The 14,063-nt window shown below is 39.4% G+C and overlaps 1 long non-coding RNA gene across 1 annotated transcript; it reads left to right on the top strand.

The window, feature by feature from the left end:
• The first annotated feature begins 228 nt into the window (after window positions 1–228).
• On the top strand, window positions 229–3,526 carry LOC105470862 (uncharacterized). The gene is made up of 3 exons (XR_980820.2): window positions 229–350; window positions 525–584; window positions 3,153–3,526. It is a non-coding gene; the product is annotated as an uncharacterized lncRNA (long non-coding RNA).
• Window positions 3,527–14,063: the final 10,537 nt, after the last annotated feature.

Genomic DNA, 14,063 nt, shown 5'->3' on the forward strand with positions numbered 1-14,063 from the left:
TTTCAGAAAAAGTATGGCATCTGGTAAAAAGATGTTTGTAAAAATATTGCAGAAGGAGTTTATTAACTTAAGAATTAACATTGTCTTCAGATGCTAACTTTTTGTTTTAAAATAATCAATATATTATTTATCTTTCATTGATTTTGAATGAGTAGATAAAATACATGTCATGTTTTGGATAATTTTTAGTTTCAACTGGAACCGAAATTTGCGAGAGTCGAAGTAGAATTGATTTTATTTAGAGATGTAAGTCACTCATTCATTCAATTAATTGTTTATTGAGTATTTCCTGTTTTCCAGGTCATGCTAGCCCATTTCTGACTGTGTACTTGTTACAAAAAGGCTGAAGAGTAGGTATTAATATTATCACCCTCGTATTCCAGATGCGTTAACTGAGATTTAAAGTGGCTTAGGTCTCATAATAAGAAGCAATGCTGGGATTCAAATTCAGGGCGTTGGGTTGCATTGCATCTTGCATTGTCCATAAAGTCTGAATAAACTAACAATATGTTATATTTATTTAGCAGTGACCTTCGGCTAGATATTATTACAGATATTGTCTGTTCTCGTGCCAACTCACACAGGTAGGTATTACAACAATCTGAAACAGAATTTCGGAAAGCTTATATTAATGCAGTGTAGAAGGATGTTGATACTTGAATCTCAATCAGTTTGATTTTAAAATCCCAAACTTTCAGAGACATGAGGAAAGAATTCTACTCCACTAACCTGGATCAGGAAAAAAAGAAGTATTACTTTATGCTAATATTTAACTAAAATTTAGCATTTTCTTTACCTATGAATGATGACAAAAAATCACAGTAGTACTGGAGGTCCAAGGCAGCCAAAGGTGACCAGCATATAAAAATATTTATTTATTTATTTATTTATTTTTTATTTTACTTTTTTTTTTTTTTTTTTTTTTTTGAGACAGAGTCTCGCTCTGCCGCCCAGGCTGCAGTGCAGTGGCCGGATCTCAGCTCACTGCAAGCTCCGCCCCCCGGGTTCCGGCCATTCTCCTGCCTCAGCCTCCCGAGTAGCTGGGACTACAGGCGCCGCCACCTCACCCGGCTAGTTTTTTGTATTTTTAGTAGGGACGGGGTTTCACCGTGTTAGCCAGGATGGTCTTGATCTCCTGACCTCGTGATCCGCCTGTCTCAGCCTCCCAAAGTGATGGGATTACAGGCTTGAGCCACCGCGCCCGGCATAAAAATATTTAAAATTCAAAAACTCCTAAACTCTTTACTGCCTTAAAGAAACATTAAATCCTTACGACGTGCCTGGCACTGGGGGTTTATACTTTAAAAGAAAAAATTACCCTTAGTGAGATCAGAGACTTGTGGAAGAAATAGATGTGTGAATATCAAATATAAATACAGCATTTAAAGGCCATAGAAGAGGAGGTGCGACAAAGGACAAAATTACCAGTGTACCAATGTTACCTCAGACAACTCCTCAGGAATAGGAGCAAGCAGGAGTCATTTCTGAAAAGAAGAGTTGCCTGGCCTACATCTTTAAGAAGAACAGGAACTCACCTTGCAAACATAGTTCAAGTAATAAAGGAGAATTCTTGGTAAAAAGAACAAAGTGGGCTGGGCACAGTGGCTCACACCTGTCATCCCAGCACTTTGGGAGGCCGAGGCGGGAGGATCACTTGAGGTCAGGAGTTTGAGACCAGCCTGGCCAAAATGGCGAAACCCTGTCTCAACTAAAAATATAAAATATTAGCTGGGCGTGGTGGCAGGCACCTGTAATCCGAGCTACTAGGGAGGCTGAGGCAGAAGGATTGCTTGAGCTCAGGAGGTGGAGGTTGCAGAGAGCCAAGATCACGCCACTGCCCTCCAGCCTGGGTGACAAGAGTGAGACTTTGTCTTAAAAAAAAAAAAAAAAAAAAAGAACAACTGTGCAAAAGTACTAAAATATGACAGCAAGGTGCGTTTCAAGGACTCAAAGTATTTTAGGATAAGTGGGCTGTAAGGTGTATATGAGGTAACGTTAGAGCCTGAGGCTGCAAAGCCCAGCAGGAGCCAGGTAACAAACACCACCCTGCCTCAACATGGAAGATGGGGAAAGGCTCGAGAAGTATTATCTCTAATAGTAGTATCTACCTAGTCATTTCTGTCTCCTAGGAGAATTAGCCATGTGTTTAACAACTAAGTGACCTAGGCTGATAGTTGCAAACTTTAATTATTCCTTATCTACAAGTGCTGGTTTTGGTCTTAAAACTGCTTTAAGAATTGAGTGGTTGACTTCTTAGAGTAGAGGTGCAGTAGAGACAGCTGAGGCTAACTGAGATGCCCCAGATGCAGGACAGGGAGGAGCCTCTTCGTGTGGGGTCCTGGGCTCTGGAATTTCAACCATATGTTTTGACAGAGCCCCAGTTTGTTTTCCCTTTGAGTGTACTTTCACTTCATTCCAGTCACTGACTGCTACAGCTGGCTATGGAGGCTGGAAAGGAGAGGGCGTGCATTGCCTGGGTTCTAGGAGACATGAAAGAAGGAAGATGAAAATGATGGCACTTCAAATATTTGCGTCTGTTCCAGAGATTAATGCAGATCTTTCTGCACTGTTCCAATAGAAGTCTACAGCTTCACCTAGAAAAAACAAATGTCATTTTCTAATGGGCTTGTGTACTAATGGGGAACAGAGATAAAATGTATTACAATAACAGTCATTGTGCCCTTTCGAGTATGTCAAGCACTATGCTAAACATTGTATTATACAAACATTAGCTCACTCCTTGAGGTAGGAATTACTTTTCCTATTTTACCAATTAGAAAGGTGTAGTAGTGAGGCTAAGTGGTTTCCCAGGCTTCACCTACAGTCCACCTGTGTAAGAACCAAGTTTTATATCAAAATCTGGCTGACTCCAAAGCCTGCACTCTATAAACAGGCGGTTTTATGTAATGAAAAGAGCACTGTTTGAGGAGTCAGATAATCTGGATCTAACTTCTTTCTCTGCCACTTGTTTGCTGTGAAATCTGCATTGTCATTTTATCTCTGTCTACTGACTTGCTTATATGCAAAATTGGATTTATAATCATTTTGTTTACTACAGGGATTTTCAGTAGAAATCAAAGGAATTCATATATATAAGAGCTTTTAATGCCCTATACTATGTAAAATTTAATTACTATTTGTATTTCTTTCAGAGCCTCCATTTTCTCACTTATAAATTTGGGATAATGCTGGTCCTGAATAGCTCACATGGATGTTGGAAGAAACAATCAAGATCCTCTAGGGATGACCACTCTATAAACTGGAAACTTGATGTACAAATGAGGTAGGATGCACACAATCACTGTAGATAGTAGCCCCCCTTATCCACAGTGAATATGTTCCAAGACCCCCACTCGGTGCCTGAAACCTCAGCACCAAGCCCTTTGTATATTGTTTTCTTCCTATACATACAAACCTACGATAAAATTTACTTTATAAACTAGGTAAACACAACAGTAATAAAATGGAACAATTATGACAATATGCCAGCATCACTACTCTTGTGCTTTGGAACCATTATTAAGTAAAATTGGGGTCATTTGAATACAAGCACTTGACACTATAGCAATCTGATAACCAAAAGGGTGAAGTGACTAGTGAGTGCCTAGCATACACAGCACGGATACCCTTGACAAAAGGATGACTCACGCCCTGGGTGGGATGCTGTGAGATTTTTGTCATGCTACTCAGAACAGCTTGCAATTTTAAACTTATGCATTGTTTATTTCTAGAATTTTTTTTTATTATTATTTCTGGACTGTGGGTAACTGAAAGCATGGAAAGCAAAACCCCAGGTAAGAGGGAGCTACTGTAATTCTAATATGCTGTAAGGGGTTATAGTGATTACTGTTAATTCTTCTGAGACTAGTAACATGTATCGCGTTTTAATATCCTTCAAGTTTTATTAGGTTCCCTCAATTGCTTGTAGCTTATATTTTCCAAATGACTTGGCATAGAACTTTCTCCTAGCCAGCTCTCCTCCGCCCATCCCCTCTGCCACTATAAAACAAGATGATGCCATTATGAAAGTAGCAGCATGTTCTCAGAATGACCTACCCAAGTCAGGGCCTCATGGATTACATATCCTAAGATCTGCACATGCATTAATACTATAAAAGAGGTTTTGTGAGAGAGACAAATACAAACACCATGAGGTCACTTCTTCCAGAGTATAACAGGATGCAGACTCTTGGAAGAAATTGTATAAATGTCCTCTTGGAAAATTTTGTCTCTGAGTACAGAGCACATTATAAATTTTTCCAAAGCTTTCCAACATACAGTACAGCAAACAGTGTGCCTTTTCTTTTCTTTCCTTTTCCTCTCATATTCCCTCTCTCTCTTTTTAAATACTTCTATTTTCAGAGAAAAGAGGAAAAGCTGGGAGGAGCTTTCAGTTACTAATTATTTCCAGCATCAATGTTTGCTCTTAAAGTCATAGTTCGTTTGTAGAGAGGACAATGTAATGGGTCCCGAAATCTAGGTCCTCGTCCTACTTGCCCAGTTGGGTGAACAGTTCAATTTTTTCAGCCATCTTCCTGTGCCAAGCAGGACAGCAGGACGTGCAGTTAAATGAACACTGCAGTGGAAATCAGAAGACCTGAAATCTATTAAACAATTCTACAAATAATGGTAATGTGATGAAATAAGTACTTTCAATCATGTGTACTAGTTTCCTGGTGCCGTGTGGCGGAGGCTCCATAAACAGTTGTTGAATGAATGACTAGGAAAACAATTATAAATAAATAAATGCGTAGTATATATAATAGTCAATGAACAATGAGCAGAATTTCAAGGAGGCATTGTGATCACTGTACTTAAAGGCTGCAGGCAGTACTGATGAAAGTGTGTAACTTGTTGTTGGAACAAAGGGTTGACTCCAGGGGAAATACAAGGGCTGTGAGTTAGTTAACTCAGATCTGTTGCTGCTACTACATTATGCTGCCTGCTATTGTGAGTGAATCGCCCTCTCTGAGCACCAGTTTCTCTACCTATAAATGAAGTGCTTGGACTAGATAATCTCTAAGAACACTTCCATCTCTGTAGGTTTGCTTGTATAGTACAGCACAGAACAACTTAAGAACCCTAGACTTAGAATTTTCAGTTAACACTCAAAGCTAAGTCCTCATGCCAGGAAGACGATATCAGACACATAAATTGTACGGCCAAGTGCAGCGACTCACGCCTGTAATCTCAGCACTTTCCGAGGCCAAGGCGGGTGGATCAGCTGAGGTCGGGAGTTCGAGACCAGCCTGACCAACATGGAGAAACCCCGTCTCTACTAAAAATACAAAAAAATTAGCTGGGTGTGGTGTCATGTGCCTATAATTCCAGCTACTCAGGAGGCTGAGGCAGGAGAATCGCTTGGACCCAGGAGGCGGAGGTTGCAGTGAGCTGATATTGCGCCATTGCACTCTAGCCTGGGCAACAAGAGCGAAATGCTGTCTCAAAAAATAAATAAATAAATAAATATAAAAAATAAATTGTACAGTCTTTTTCTTATACACAGCAGTGCTATATTTCCTTTGGTGTTTCACTCAAGGGTTTGGCTGCCTGGTTAACTGTTGATTCAATTTCCAGAAATACTATATTTATTTGAGATCTTTGACTTACATCCTAGCATCTAGATAATTAATTTTCTTTCATTAAGAGCCTCAAAGACGGTCATTGTTGGCCTTCAGTCTTTATTTTTGACCTACAGTTTTCATTCATGACTGCACATTAATGTCATCTGTGCAGCTTTTACAACCCATCCAGGCTCTATTCTCTGAGATTCTGATTTAATTGGAGTGGAGTCTAGACAGCATTTGTTTGTTTTTTAATGCTATTCAGGCGATTCTACTCCATACTCAGGACTGATTACCACCACTCTAGAACAGTGCTTCTTAAATTTTTGTGTACAAATGGGCCAGCTAAGAATCTTGTTAAAATGAAGATTCTGATTCAGTGGGTCTGAACTCAGGGTCTAAGGTTCTGTATTTGTAATAAACTCCCAGGTTACGTTGATGCTCTGACCTCTGCTCCTAGAAGTGTGGTCCATGGACCAAGATCATGTGGGAGGTAGATAGAAAGCAGAATCTCAGGTACCACCCCAGAAGTACTGGATTAATCAGGGTTCTCCGAAGAATTGGCTCACAAAATTATGTAGTCTGACAAGTCCCAAAACATGCTGTCAGCAGGCTGGAGACCCAAGAGAGCCAATGGTATAGTTTCAGTGTGAGAGCCTACAGGCTCAAGACCCAAGATGCTTCATTCAGTTTTAGTTCAAAGGAATACATCAATTGATATGCCAGCTCAAGACAGTCAGGCAGGAGGAAATTCACTTCTACTCGTGAAAGGTTCAGCCTTTTTGTTCTATTGAGGTCTTCAACTGATTGAATGTGCCCCATTCATGTTAGAGGGCAACATGCTTTATTCAGTTCAATTATTCAAATGGTAAAAGCACCCTCATGGACACACCCAAAATAATGGTTGATCAAATATCTGGGCACCCCAGTGTGCTAGTCAAGTTGACATAAAATGAACCATCACACCTAGAGAATCAGCATGTGGTTTGACGTATTATACATATGCAGAAATTTAATACACATACTAAAGTTTAAGAAGCACTGCACTGTAATAACTATTCTCAAACATTTTGGTCTCTTGACCTCCTTAAACTCTTGAAAATATTCAGGATTCCAAAGTGCTTCTGTTATTGTGGGTTACATCTATTGCTATTTCCTATATTAGAAATGAAAACTGGGGACTTTCCAAAGTATGTATGTATGTATTTATTTTATTTATTTATTGAATAAACCCATTATATGTTAACATAAATCACATTTTTATAAACAATAACTTTTTTTTTTTTTGAGGTCAAGTCTCATTCTGTTGCCCAGGCTGGAGTGCAGTGGTGCGATCTCAGCTTACTGCAACCTCTGCCTCCCGGATTCAAGCGATTCTCCTGCCTCAGCCTCCTGAATGACTAGAATTACAGGCGCACACTGTGACCGGCTAATTTTTTGTATTTTTAGTAGAGACAGGGTTTCACCATGTTGGTCAAGCTGATTTTTAACTTCTGACCTCATGTGATCCACCTGCCTTGGCCTCCCAGAATGCTGCGATTACAGGCATGAGCCACTGTGCCTGGCCAAAAAATAATTGTATATATATATATATATATATGTGTGTGTGTGTGTGTGTGTGTGTATATATATATATATATATATATATATATTTTTTTTTTTTTTTTTTGAGACGCAGTATCCCTCTGTCGCCCAGGCTGGAGTGCAGTGGCCGGATCTCAGCTCACTGCAAGCTCCGCCTCCCGGGTTTACGCCATTCTCCTGCCTCAGCTTCTCGAGTAGCTGGGACTACAGGCACCCGCCACCTCGCCCGGCTAGTTTTATGTATTTTTTTAGTAATATAATTATATTTTTATAAAATAAAAAATTGTGAGAAGAGTGACGTTGTTATACATCTTTGCAAATCTCTTTTATGTCTGGCTTAATAGAAAGCAGCTGGATGCTCATATAGGCTTCTGAATTTAATTTGCTGCAATATTGCAAATCATGTCGACTCTGGAAAACTTTGTTCTAATCTCATAAGAAAATAAAAGTGAAACAGCATTCTAATATTATTACAAAAATGTTTTAGTTTTTAATACTGCCTAAAAGTGTTTCAGGATCCTCTAAGGGTGCCTGGATGTCTTTGAGACTGCTGTTCTAGAGTAAAGTTGAGAATCTATATAATTCATTCTAAAAAATTCAACCTCAAATCTCACGAGCAAATTTGTCACAATTCTACTAAAATTTGAAGCAATTAAAGCACTTTGTGGAGGAGTCAGTCCTTTCTTCCATCAGCAAATTATATAGTACTGCTAGTAATTTCAAAGACCAGTGCTTAGAATGCCAGTTCAAAAGTTTGCTGTACCCTCAGTGTAGACCAATAAATCTCAACCTCAGCACTGTTGACATATTGGGTCAGAATATGTGTATATTTGTTCCTATATAATTTATTAAACAACATAATATGTGGCTGCATTTATTAAAAGTACCTTTCCTTGTGTTTCAGTCATACCAGGAGAGGCAATATGACCATGGTGAAGCTGTGAAACCTAGTTTCTAATCTCAGATCTGTAACTTTCTAGCAATGTGGCATTTCTGTCCTGAGTTTTCATTTTTTCTTTTGCAAAATGGGAATCAGCTATTGTAAAGGCCATGGAGATGCCTGTGCAAATGTAGACTCTTGTTAATAATCAGGCTATTATTCTGCCAAGTCAAAGGATCAACATGAGAATAGACATGAAATGAGAATGCAAAGGCATATTCAAATGAAGCACATAATCCATATTATCTCACAGGGCCTTGGGGTTTAATAGAAGATGGAACTAATGACAGAGTTTGAGCTGCGTGGTAAGTGGGTCTTAAATCCAGAGGGAGAAATTCCTGCTGAATTTAATAAATGTAATAGTCAATTCATCTCATTGTAAATTACTACTATTCATTTCTTTATACTGGAGCAAGAGCCAATATATTTGGGGAACTCTATAGGAACTGGCAGTATCAATGAAGCCTTTATAAATACCTATATCTTATGTCTTATTGTTTTCACAACTAATTCAGAGGCAATTTAAATATTTCTGCTATTTCCAAGATGCTTACTTTGAAGTTGGGCTCCAGAAAGCTATTTAGCAGATGTAGGGTACAGAAAGAGGAAAAAAAAATAGGTTCCATTTAGAAGTATCTTAGGATTTTCCAGAATTTATAATTTTTAGTTTCAATTATCCAACCAAACAGCTTGTGTGTGCATGAGCAGATAGAGGAAAAAGCAGTCAAGAAAAACAGAGATGTTACCAGGACAAAAATGCGGGCTTGAGGAGATTGCACTAATGTAGCACAGGACCAAGTTGAATGCCAGTGATGATCTTGAGAAAGTGATTATGAATCAAGAGTGTCTGAAGGGAATACTTTTACAGGCCCAGATGAAATAGTTGAGGTATAAACAACAAAGAAACCCACCCAATAGTCACCCATCTAGGCAATAATAAAGCCAATATTCAAGTCTCAATTCTCTGAAACAAATCATGGGATTTTTTTTTTCCCTTCAAAACATCATCTTCAAATCAAAGTAGGAAAATAGATCATTAAACAGAGGAGTATGTAGAACCAGTGGCCAAAAGCTTAGATATGCAGCAGCAATGTATGAAAAGTATTCTGCATTTCTAATCCCAAAGCAAGGTTTTCTTAGGTTAACATATTACCTGTTTTTAAATATGTAGATGGAATATTATATTCTCCCTGAGCTTGAGATGGCATGGCAAACACACAGTTTACAAAATTGTGTAAATTTTGCTGGGTACAGTGGCTCGCGGCTGTAATCCCAGCACTCTGAGAAGCTGAGATAGGAGGATTGCTTGAGCCCAGGAGTTTGAGACAAACCTGGGCAACACAGTGAGACTCCACCTCTACAATTTTTTTTTTTTAATTAGCTAGATGGCATGTCATGTGCCTATAGACCCAGCTACTCGGGAAGCTGAGGTAGGAGGAATGCTTGAGCCTAGGAACTCAGGGCTGTAGTGAGCTGTGACTGCACCACTGCACTCCAGCCTGGGTGACAGGGCAAGACCCTATATCAAAAAATATAAACAAACAAACAAAAGTCAGTAAAATTCAGGGCTTGTGGCTTCAAAACAGTTCCACAATGATTAAGTTTTGCAGATTAGGATTTTTTAAAAAAATTAAGTTGTGCAAGTTTGCTGTTAGGCATTTATAATCAAATTCAATTTTTAGGATGTTTTATATTTAATTAAAAAGTTTTTAGGTCAGCTGTGAAAAATAAGTTAATATTTCTCCCACTTCACAAACTAAAAAATTAAAATGCAGGTTATAGAGCAACACAAGAGCAGAGTCTTTGGTCTTCAGTCTTTTCCTTGGCTCACTGAACGGGATAGTGGGACAAAAAGCGATGTTATTGCTAAGCCTCACCTTTGATCCAGCGTGCCCAGCACGCCCTTGCTCTGTGCAATGAAGCATATTCATTCAGAAATAGCATGGAAATGCAGAGGAGAACTGGTAGTTTCACAGTGCGTGTGTGTGTTTTTGTTTTGTTGTTGTTGTTGTTGTCTTTTGGGACAGAGTCTCTCTTTGTTGCCCAGGCTGTAGTGCGCTGGCGCAATCTCGGCTCACTGCAACCTCCGCCTTCCAGGTTCAAGCAATTCTCTTGCCTCAGCCTCCCGAGTAGCTGGGATTACAGGCACCTGCCACCACGTCCAGCTAATTTTTTTGTATTTTCAGTAGAGACGGGGTTTCACCATGTTGGCCAGGCTGGTTTCGAACTCCTGACCTCAAGTGCTCTGCCTGCCTCGGCCTCCCAAAGTGCTAAGATTATAGGCATGAGCCAACGCACCAGGCCCACAGTGTGCTTTTGAAGAGCAACAGGCTTACAGCTTTCAAATATGCTCTCACTTTGGAATTAAAGCAGGTCACTTAGTCATCACTGTCTCGAAACTTCTGTCCGCTTCAACCCTGGATCCCCACTGCACTACAACTCTTGAATTCCCTACGTCAGTGAACCCATACCCACTGTTTTCCCCAAGGCTGAACCTAGGCACCACCTTATATTCCACATCCAGTATACCATCAAGCTGTTGCTTCTTAGTACTTACCCTCTTGAGTCCACCTCTCTTCCTTCTCCATTGCAACTTAATTCAAGTCACCATTCTTCTATGTGGCCTCCTTGCCTCCAGTCTTCTCCCATTCCAATGTTACACACATTGTAGCCACACTACTTCTACAGCAGAAATAGACTGTAGCTATTTCACTGCTTTAAAACCTTTCAGTTCTTTCTGGCTGATTGCCACCCACCCACTCTAATCTCCTTCACTCCTTCTCCGGCACAAATACGGTTTAGAAGACTTTATTGTGGTTTGGGAGACTTTCACAATTTGGTCCTGTATCTCACCACCCTCATTTCTCCTCACTCCATTTTGTACTCTCTGTTTTGTCCAGCATGAACAACCTACAGTCCCATGAAGGCACCTTGCCGCGGTTCCCACCCTGTTTTCTGGCTTATATTAATGTAATATCTTTTACTTGCAACATCCTTTTGCCCCATTCCCCACTTCATTCCTTCTCCTTGCACCCATCGCCTAAATAATTCCTACTGATGCTACTGGCCTCAACTAACCTACTAATTTTTCCAGGAAGCCTCTCTGAGCCTTCTAAACTGGGTTAGTGTTCATGTGCCGGGTGGTTTGACAGCTGCTATTTACTCCTAGTTAACACAAATGGCATTGTTTTAAAATTGCATATTCATTGTGTGTTACCTCCATTATACTGTCAACGATTTAACTATGAAGACTGTGCCTTTTACTTATTTTTGTAACTCCACAATAGTTTGCACACAGATTACACATCACTGGCTCTCAATAAATATTAGTGGAAATAATAAATGATCTAATTAGTGAATAAAAGATTGATATTATAAAGGTTCCTATAAAATAAAATTGTCCTTTCTGTGAGGCTTAGCATATCAACACCTCCCTGGCTCTTGCCTAACACACATCAATACTACACTACAGGGGAGTTTCATTATGTTGTGTGAACTTAGCAAGTGTTGATTTTTGCTACTTTTCATTGGGAGTGGAGCAGAACCCTACAGCTGGAGCCATCATAAGCAAAGCGACTTTAAAAAATTCTTGGCTTTTGTCCCACCTTTGCCAATACTCAGGCTTTATCTTGGCTATGTCTTAAGATTCTACCAACTAATGGAATTCCCAGCCTTGGTGTTTTGGCACTGGCTAAATAACCACATTTTTATTAAATGAAACATGAGTCAGCATCTTCCCACAATCTATAAGTTAGTTCCTGGTAATGGTTTAGGAATGTGCTTCTCAAACTTTGGCATGCATAACAATTCTGGAGACTTTTGGAGATTTCCTTATTCCCACTCTCGAAGATGCTTGGCATCCTGGGCCACATAGCTAGACCTCCATCTCTACTTTGGGATGAACAGGTCTTTGAATAATTATTAAATGACTACAACTAATTGGTCTGAAGCGTAGTGTGCCTAACAAAGATATCCATCTATTTGCCCTCTACAGCCTTCAAAGTGACAAGATTTGCTATTGTTATAGATCTGAAAGAGAATTCATTCTACTTTAACAGAAAGGCATTGCCCATTGGGATGAAGTAATCCCTGGTTCAATTAAGAATGAGTCAGGCTTATCTTTGCTTTCCTGGAATTATGTGCATGTTGTAAACATTCACACACTGCTAAGCATGATGGTAAGTTTCTATCATGCTCTATGTATTATAATTGAGGTATCTGATATATAAAATATGTCTTTAATAATTTGGGTACTTTGAAACCATTTATAGAATTTTTTTCCTTTGGAAAATTACAAAGTAAGTTAGAAATATACTACTCAGAAACTAACATTTAGAACATTAATATATGAATGTATTGGTAAGTTAGAAACTAAATACTTATACATACTTTTATGAGTATATGCTAGAAGGTAGACAATATAATTAACTTAATTCTTCTAATTTGACAATCAGTAACATGCAGATCAAGATAAGAACTAGAGCTTGACTGGGTAATCTAAGAGTTCAGACATTTTCAACTTGCAGACTTATCTGTGGAGCTGTTTCATTTTTCAAAAATCTTCTGATAGTTAATGACATTTATAAAAATTAACAGTGTCAGTTAGATAGTCTATTTCCCAAGGAAGATTTAATTAAAAAGACAAAACCAGTGCTGTCAGTTTGAATATCAGTCTGTATCCAGAAATTTTCTTTAAAAGAAAGTCCTGGGCACAGTCCTTTGCCTATAATCCTAGCACTTTAAGAGTCCAAAGCGGGTGGATCACCTGAGGTCAAGAGTTTGAGACCAGCGTGACCAACACAGCAAACCCTGTCTCTACGAAAAATACAAAAATGAGCAGGGCATGGTGGCGTGCACTACTTGAGAGGCTGAGGCAGGAGAATCTCTTGAACCCATGAGGCAGAGGTTGCAGTGAACTGAGATCATGCCACTGCACTGTAGCCTGGGTGACAGAGTGAGACTCCATCAAAAAAAGAAGAAGAAAGAGAGAAAAGAAGGAAGGGAAGGGAAAGGAAGGGAGAGAGAGAAAAGGAAGGAAGGAAGGAAGGAAGGAAGGAAGGAAGGAAGGAAGGAAGGAAGGAAGGAAGGAAAGAAAAGAGAAGAGAAAAGAAAAGAAAAAAGAGAAAGAAAGAAGAAAAAGAAATGCATAAATCACATGAACTTGCTATCCTTTGAATTTCCAGGCAAAGTCAAAATTTGAAATGATTATACAGTCATCCAAATTAATTATTTTACAAAGGTAATGCTTCTAATTTTAAAATAAAAGTATAAAATTTATAGTAAAAATGCTCAAAGTACTTTTTTATCTGTCAAAAGTTTCTGAGGGAAGTGTCCAGGAACTCAACACCTACATGTTTTGGAATTTATACAAGACTGAAAATCAATTTGAACTCTGGCAGTGACTTGCACAGGTGCCTGAATTTGAGTCTTCTAGGCTCTCCTTACATCTTCATTAAGAGTTAGTAGTTGAAGCAGCTCACTCTACTACAAAGTACTTTGGCCTATGCATTGAAGATCATAAAATCAAGCCCTATTTCTGCCAGCAATTGTCTCTGTGATTTTGAGATGTTATGCCCAGACTGTTTGTTCCCCAAAGAAGACCACCAGAGTCCAGAGTCAAAGCCAAGCGGCAAGGATCTTTACTACAAGTTCGAACTTGGTCCCTCCTTTACACAGTATACAAGAGGGCCCCGAACAATGCGAGCGTTTGCTTTTTATAGCCCGAAAGTTGTAGGGGAACAAAGAAATTCCTGCGCTTTCAGTAACCTTGTACGGCTGTCTCCTTATCGGAGACTTTCCAGGTGGTGTTTGTACTGAGCTCAGGGAGTTTGAGAGATATATGGTGGTGGGATGGGAGGATGGGATGTGTTTGTGCTAGGCTCAGGGAGTTTTGAGCCCGGGGCTGAGGAATGTGCCCAGCTCCTTTCATTCCCCCCTTCTTTTCAGGTATCTTCAGAGCCAATCTTGGGTCTCAT

Source organism: Macaca nemestrina, chromosome 2, assembly GCF_043159975.1.
Source record: "Macaca nemestrina isolate mMacNem1 chromosome 2, mMacNem.hap1, whole genome shotgun sequence".
NCBI lineage: Eukaryota > Metazoa > Chordata > Mammalia > Primates > Cercopithecidae > Macaca > Macaca nemestrina.